The sequence below is a fragment of the Pleuronectes platessa genome, chromosome 7 (genome assembly GCF_947347685.1).
Source record: "Pleuronectes platessa chromosome 7, fPlePla1.1, whole genome shotgun sequence".
Taxonomy (NCBI): Eukaryota; Metazoa; Chordata; class Actinopteri; order Pleuronectiformes; family Pleuronectidae; genus Pleuronectes; species Pleuronectes platessa.
The window spans coordinates 11,243,525-11,251,597 of NC_070632.1; the positions used below are offsets into that span (position 1 = coordinate 11,243,525).

At 42.2% G+C, this 8,073-nt stretch overlaps 1 long non-coding RNA gene across 1 annotated transcript in view; it reads right to left on the bottom strand.

Moving 5' to 3' along the window:
- The window catches only part of LOC128444979 (uncharacterized), a 99,109-nt gene extending 91,728 nt beyond the window's left edge, over window positions 1-7,381 (bottom strand). The window contains exon 1 of the long non-coding RNA XR_008339227.1: window positions 7,123-7,381. This is a non-coding gene — a long non-coding RNA (uncharacterized LOC128444979). The remainder of the gene's footprint in view (window positions 1-7,122) is intronic.
- Window positions 7,382-8,073: the final 692 nt, after the last annotated feature.

Below are 8,073 nucleotides of genomic sequence, written 5' to 3' on the forward strand. Positions count from 1 at the left end.
CTAGTGAAACTGGAGCCAAAGCACCTCTGCCAAAATCTTGTGTAACACTTTGTTCTTATCAAATCATTGCGAACATCTTTCTCAGGTTACCATGAAATCATAGACAATGGTATGGGGTTTTGTTTGCACCGAAGAAACTGAATATCTTTAACCACTTTCTGTCAGTTTGTATGACTGTGTTAACTAACTTGTCTCAGCTGGCTGGATTGCTCAGCATTGTTATCTGAGAACGGAGCTGTTCACGGAAAGTTTAACATTTCTTCAGGAGAAGATAAAAAAAAATTATGATAATTCACAACATTAACCATATAACCTTGCAAAACAGTAACAGGCTAAACAAAAAAAGCTCTGCCGCCAAATGTTCTGAATTATAAAAGAAAAAATTCAAGAAACAAAAGCATTGACTCTGGATTATGGTTTGGGTATGTAACACAGAAGTGTCAGAGAGAAGCAACTCTGTCATTTGACAAACGACTATACACAGGTTGAGAACTGTCAAACAAAAACAAAATGCTCAACTGGCTCAGGGGCCTTCCTCAAATCAGTCAGCGATGTTTTTATTGGAAAAAACAATAGTCCTCCTGTCCAAAAAGATGCCACAAATTAAATATGGTGATTTAAATGTATCCCCTTCTTCCTCTTCTCCAATAAAGTTTGGGGTCTCTTTCACCACTGATGCCGCTGGCATCCCCCCATCATCAGGAGAGCTCGCCAGAAAGATGAGCAGGAGAAATTGCCAAACTGTTGATCATTCTGCAGGCCGTTCTCTGTGGAAAATTGTGCTGTGACTGTTTTTGTGTGTTCATGAACGCCGACAGCTGTTTTCCCCATTTCTCCTCCCGTGCTTTTCCCCACACAGATCATTTGGGCAGATGTACGCTCCACCTGGGGTAGAGCTGACAACCAAAGCTCCTTTGTGCTTATTATGAAACATATCCTGTCTTTAAGAACCATCATGTAAAGGGCTTTGCTGAATTCACTCAAACAACATCATGGTAAGCACACACTAATCACTGTTAATCCACCTTTCCCAGACGCTAAACACAAATATAGGCACTGCTAACTGGAAACATACATACCTACAATACCTTCAGTGTGTGTAGATGTTTACATACACATGTGGCGTCCCCATGACCCAATTTTATGTCATCAGCATCAAGCAGTGTCTGCCTAAATCCCCCTCTTTCCTCAAATTTGCCCTGCATGCCCCTCTCCCACTGCTCCCATAACAGTTCTCACATTATCCAACCACCCACCTCTTCATCAGCAAGCTTCCAAGTACATTCTGCTGCTGCATCCAGGGTGACTCTATGATTGTCTAAGCCCATTACAGGGGCTCCTGAACCCCCAAACTCACAGATACTGCAGACCTGTGTGGGCCCGTGAGGCCTGGGGCCTGACCTATGGGCCTGACATGTGGAAGCAATCACAGCAGAGAGAGATGAAATGGTATATAGAACTAACACAGAGAGGGATCAGTAATAACTGAGATCTAATGTCTAATCAAAATACATTCACTCAACACATGCAGTGACTTCATCTGTCTGGGTGTGTGTCTCAAAGTGAAGGCCCTGGTCAGTAATGACTGGGTTCACATATCTTATCATAATACATGGATGGGAGTGCTTCTATTTTAAAACTTTTTCCAAAACTAGTCAAGTCAGATTAATTTAAATGGCACAAAATCATAACAGAAGTTAACTCAGGGCACTTTTCCTATTGAGTGGATCTAGACTGTACTAATCATCATATTATTTACACAGACCCAACAATTCCCACCATGAGCAAGCACTTGGCGACAGTGGCGAGAACCTTCCTTTAAGAGGCAGACTCTCTCCTCATTCTTCTCCATTATTAGTAGACCACTGCACCAAATATTTATTATAAATAAGGATTGAAGGCAAAAGTCTGTTGGGGGGAGGGGGGGGGGGGGGGGCGGTTTGAACATGTAACTTCAAACCGTTTTATGCAGAAATAGTTGAATCCCTGAACGTTATCTAAACCTCACTACATCATTTGGCAGCAATGACCAGACTCTATGACCGACCTGATATCTACTGTATGTCAGTCACGGTAATTCTCTTTAGAAAACTATTTTCTGTGTATGCTGCCAAGAAATAATACTGAGAAAGGTTGTGCTTTGCATTTCCTTCCAAACAACGTCTCTACTTAAAATAATAGACCATAAAATCTAAATGAAAATCAGGAATTTATAAGCTCACAATATCATTAACAATTTGGATGTGCATCACACACATTTGATCAGAGTTTTGATTGTCCATTTTGATAAGCACGACCAAATCCTTCTGGCAAAATAAAATACAGCTTTAAAGCTATTTTCTTCTAAAAAGCTATACAAGAGTAATGAAATGTTGGACATACTCTCTTTAGTTCCCATAATTCCCAGAGAGCAAACGTCTGAGAGGTGGTGAACTTGTTAACTTTAGAATGCACAGCTGAAGTGTAGCGGCAATTACAGTCATAGGGGGAATCATTCCAGGGGAGAAAAACAGCAGATTATATGAATGAGTTTCCAAACTGCTGTACACTTTTCCTTCCCATACGTGCATCAATGCCTTTCGACTCCAAAGCAACTTTGATTCCAGCCAGTGAGGGAACACCATGACCCTCTACCAAGGGTTGGGTAGCATACTCAGTCAGGTAAGTCCTGATTTTATTAAGTTGTATCGGACAAAGCATCACAACCCTGAAACAGACGCAGTAGAGCAGTAAGCAAAGCTGGCCATCAAACATGACACCCAAGTTTCTCACGACCTGAGTTTGAGTGAGTTATGAAGAGGCAATTTTGATGTTGATATTGTGGTGGAGAGACTGATTATACGGTATGACTAACACCTCAGTCTTGGAGAGGTTTAGTTAAAGGCGACATTCCTTCTTCCATGTGAATATGTCTGAGAGACATTTCAAGATCCAGCCACATGGGGACACTGGTGGGATGGACCGATCCGATGAGGTGGTATATAGTGCAAAGAAAAGAGGCCCCAGCACCAAGCCTTGGGGCACACCTGTGGGCAGGTGACGGGATAAGGTTATTTGTGAGTTCCATGAGACGTTGAGGAACCAACCGGTGAGATTTGATTCAGAACGACATGCCCATAAAAGAGTGTACACGGAGCAGGATGCAGTGGTTTACTGTATCAAAGGCTGCCTGTTTGAATGTGGTTGGAAATTGTACTGAAGCTAGTGAAGCACTTATCGCTTTGTTTGTTGGGACAATGGTGGGATACATGCCTTCAAAGAGGTTGGTGGGAACGGAGTCCAACACTTATGCAAGTGTGTTGAGTGGGACTGCTACATTTCGCAAATTTTGGGGTCTTACACTCTGCAAGAGGGCTGAGTGAAAGGAGTTGGGAGTTACGCTATGGACCAGAGGAGGCAGAGATGGTCATGAGAGCAGAGCAACATTTCTGTTTGGCTTACTGCCCTTGGTGATAGGGTCGACTGTGGAGGGTGCTGTGCCCTTAAGTGGGGGAGATTGGTTGTCTCTGAGTGGTTCACAGAATTCGCTACTGATGGCTGCCAACATTTCAGTACAAAAAAAGGAGGCCAAGATATCAGCTGTAGTGTCGGGAGGACTGAGAAAGGTTTGTAAGCTGAAAAATAATGATAACCCTATAAAGGGTGGGAGGGGTTGTTTGCTTTATGCCATGTACTCTCACAATCTTAGAGATCAGTATGCAAATTTCAAATGGTATCAGTGCTATGAGTGAGGGAGGTTAGTGTTTGGTCAATAGAGACTACCTAGAACTCAGCGTAGTATACAGATGCTCTGTGACCTCTAATGACCTCTTGTCAGGAAAATGTGATTTGAGGAGGTAGTACGCAGGTAACCACTGAGGAGGAGTGGTTGGGAGAAAGGTTAGGATTGGCAAAGATACCAAACAAAACCTGAGCTGGAGGAATGTGGGGTATACGGTGAATTGAAAGATTTTGTGGTCAGAGAGGAAGAGTGGTGTGATCATTAGACAGTCTGTGGCAGAATTTTTAGTCACATTCTTTACTGGCTGTGTGAGTTGAGGGCTGCAAACCCTCAGGGACAGGAAGGCTGATGTTCATATCAAGGATGAATACTGGCCAGTCGTGCTCAGGAATGTTAGACAGCAGTGTGTCTAGCACATTAACCCCACTTGTTCGGGCAGACGTAAATGACAACCACAGAATCTTTTAATGCAGTAGTCAAATAACAGTTTTGTACTCAAAAGAGGTGTTTTTGAGGTGAAGCAAAAATGGAGTGAATTTCCATTTGTTGGAGATCGGTCCAAACTCCTCAACTGGACAGACAGGAAGAATGGGAGAAGGGGTCTGATGAAAGTTTCAGTGAGACAGTTCCACGACCCAACCGAGGAGGAGGCACGCGTGGGTGAGGAATGTTGCAATAGCTGGAGGTTAACCAGACTTCTTGCCTTTTGGCAGCAATACTGTTGGCATTTACAAGAGACAACAGGAATTGAGGGGTGAGCTACAGTTTTAAGTGTTTAGAGAAAATAAGATCATTTGCTTTGCCGGTGCCTTTCTCTGTACAATCACACAGGTAGACTTGCTGGTCTTTATCCAGGGAGGTATTCTAACATGGAGGGCTACAAACTAGGGCTGACGCTTCCACTGATGCCTCAATAGACACCAATAGGGCACAAAGTGATTGATTACAGCTGTGCACCATTGCATTCAGCTGAGGTTACCATCTGGATATAAAAGGTTCTTGATCGGGGGTGTGAGTGTCTTTACACTCCCCTGCAAAGAACTTCCAGTAATAATACCCAATTAATGGGCTTTCCAGTTTCCAGTTCCAATACCTCCGACACACACACAGAGGGCACATACACACATTCTCAGCTCTCCAATATCATGTTTCTGTCAATATGTCTTCAGGTAACACTCTTCATCATAGACTAGCAATGTTTCTGTGCCATAGAGACAGTGAGAGCCTGTTCAATAATTTTCAGTCTTCATCTCTCGCAGACATTTGCCATCCATCATGGACTCTGCTCACTGTTCCAATTGGACCTCACACCATCTCGCTGATGCTACTCTAGCTTTTGGTCCAACAACAAACCGGCTGACCTTTGTGAATGTTGTGTTTTTCGAGTCAACTCATTGCAAGTTATGAAGTTTTGTTAATCCTTCAGGTTTACATTTGATTTCTCCCTGGGCCTTGTGAGGGCCACTGCCAGCCACACTCACTTCATCACGTTACTCAGCCGCGACAACACAGCCTTTGGGTGTTTCCTGCTCTCATCTCTCGCTCTCTAATTGCACTAAACTATCACTGGGCCAAGACACAGCTTGGTACAGCCACGTTCACCTCGTTTCCCTGGGCTGAGGACGGCTGAGCTGAGTGGCGCAGGCAGGCCCCATCCTTTCTCTGAAATGGTTCTTGTTCAGCATTGATTGCGAGAACCATCGTCAGCGTTGGAGGCAACAGAGCCGCATGTCTATTCCTCTCTCCGCTCTCCTTCTTTACACTTCTTTTGTCACTTGCATTACAACCATGGCGCCATCTTGACCCGCTGTGTAACCTACAGCACCAGACCCTGATTGAACCCGAACACCAACAGTGAAGTCATAACACAGCCTGAGCTGGGAGGTTTATATCACATCCTCCTTGCTGTGTTTCCTGTTTGTTTTTGTTTTTAATGCATGTGATTTATTTCACTGGGAGAGATTTAGGAGGTTCTGCTTCTAGTTTTCTCCTCTCACATGTTTGCCACACACATTCTGGATCATTAAGAAAAAAACAAGGACACCGACAAGGACAAAATCTACATTTTACCAGACACAGCCAAATGGATATTAATCTACATTATAGTCAGTGTAACCTTTACCTGGTTCTTGAAAGCTGTTGATAATTAAACAACCTATGTTAAGGGCTGTAGTTCTTTCCCAGGAAAGTCGCTTGGGGCGTGCAGAAGTGATAAATAGATGCAAGAAGAAAAACATAGTAATTAGCATAAGCAATGAAAGTAACCACAGCTCGGCCCACCAAAACTTTCTTCAACTGAGAGTAAAGACATATTGCGGATGTTGACTGTGAAATGATTTCTGTTAACGGCTGGCCCCAGCACCAGAGTTTTACCAAGAACATACCTTATACAGGTTATTCCTGATATAGACCTTCAGGACATGCTTTCAATATCTATTTCCTCCTCCAAGAGCCACAAAGAGAGCAACGATGCCACCACACGATAAAAGATAATAACACAAACACAGATAATAACAGCTTTTTTCGAGCATGCCAGGACCATATTGTACATCATCCACTGATGGCAGATTCTCCTTTTCAAGCTTTTCACACAGCAGGTTATTACTGCCACTCAACTATGTAAAATAGAAGTTTGTAGTTTTAACTCCCATGCCAGAAATATGCACTGCAGAATGTTTGCAATGTGACAAAGTTAATGAATCAAGCTCATATCTTTAGTTTAGCGCATATAGCATACTTGGCTAATATGATACTTTAGCATATGGTGTTTCGCTAATATCATAGCTTAGATTATATTGCGTATAGCTAATAACTTTAGTTCAGTGAATCATGCTTAGCTAATATGATCGTTTAGCATATGTTATTTCTCTGATATCATAGCTTATTCAACCATTACTTCACTTTAGCGTGTCTAGCATGTTTATATATGATCATTAAGTTGCAGTTTTTTGCTAATATCATAGTAAGTGTATATAGTATTAGCTAATATTATCAGCTTAGCGTATAAAACATTTTCAACAAGTTACCATCCCTTCACAAACACAGTGAAGAGAATGACATGATATAATACCGAGCTCTTTCACAGCAGACATTTTGGCATTCAACAGCAAGAAAAGCCCAGGTGTGTGAACGTTTAAGTGAGAGTTGATAGTCGTCACGGTTTTCTAACAAAATATTCTGTGGCTATTCACTTAAGACCCGATCTGTTCGACCCGTTTCTGTGGTCAAGACGCTGCTATTTTTAGCAGTTTACTTCCTCTGTGTCACATTACATGAGCCAGAAAATATTCCAGCAGATTCAAGAGGGAGACAAATTTGGCCTCGAGGCCTCAAACAATCCGTCATGCAAAACTCAAACCCAGGACACATGATCGCTCTGCATCAAAAATGCCAGTACTCACAGTATTACACGTGTCCATCTGCTGCTGTGAAAGGTCTAGGCCTTGTGTCCAGAAAGAAAGGATGACAAATAGAACCAGACCTGCTTCTTGTGAGACTTCACCAACTTATCTTCATCTGTCACTCCCACTCAGCCTCCCATCTCTCCTCTTTACTCTCCAATGCAAACTCTCACTCTTTTTACTGTCATTGACGTAAAGCTCCAATTACAATTTATACTCCATATTGTTAAAAGGTGCAAACAAACCCGATAGGTGGTGCCTTTTGGGGCATTCAAAGACGATATGACGTTGATAAGCATCTCTTTTACGTCAACATCTCATCCAGTTACATTTCTGTGCTGCAGCCAAGTGGTTCCGCACGCTATACACAACAGTAGGAAATATGCGGCCTGAAGAATTGTCCAGACAGATTGCCTGCTGATGTTTGGTTGAGTGATCCTTTAGAAAGGGCTTTTGACTTTAAATCTATTTACATTTTGCCTGATAAACACTGTTTGTAAATATTGAATTTACTTGATCGTGTTGGATGATATTGTTGTACTCATAAGGGCTTTGTTTGAAATTTGAGAGTGATATTGTTCTGACTGTAGGCCACTACACTGTGAAGTGTTACAATACTTAGACTTGTTTAATCCCATTTACTGCAAACTGTCCCAAAACGATTGATTAAGCACCTCTATTTATCATCGCTTGGGAATTTGTGTCTTAAAAGTGGCTCATTTAGCAGATTTAACAGACCATTAAACCAGAGTCTAGACTATTGATGAATGAATCTATTATGCCACATTCTGTTGCATGGAGGCCAAAATATAAGAAAATATTATCAATCAATCTTACAATATCAACACCGATTAACTTGTCTGTTTGTATCTCCGACCCAATGCTGGATTTGTCCCTGTTTGTTTTTGTGTGAAAGAAAGGGTAACAACTTTCATCTGATAGTGTGGAGAT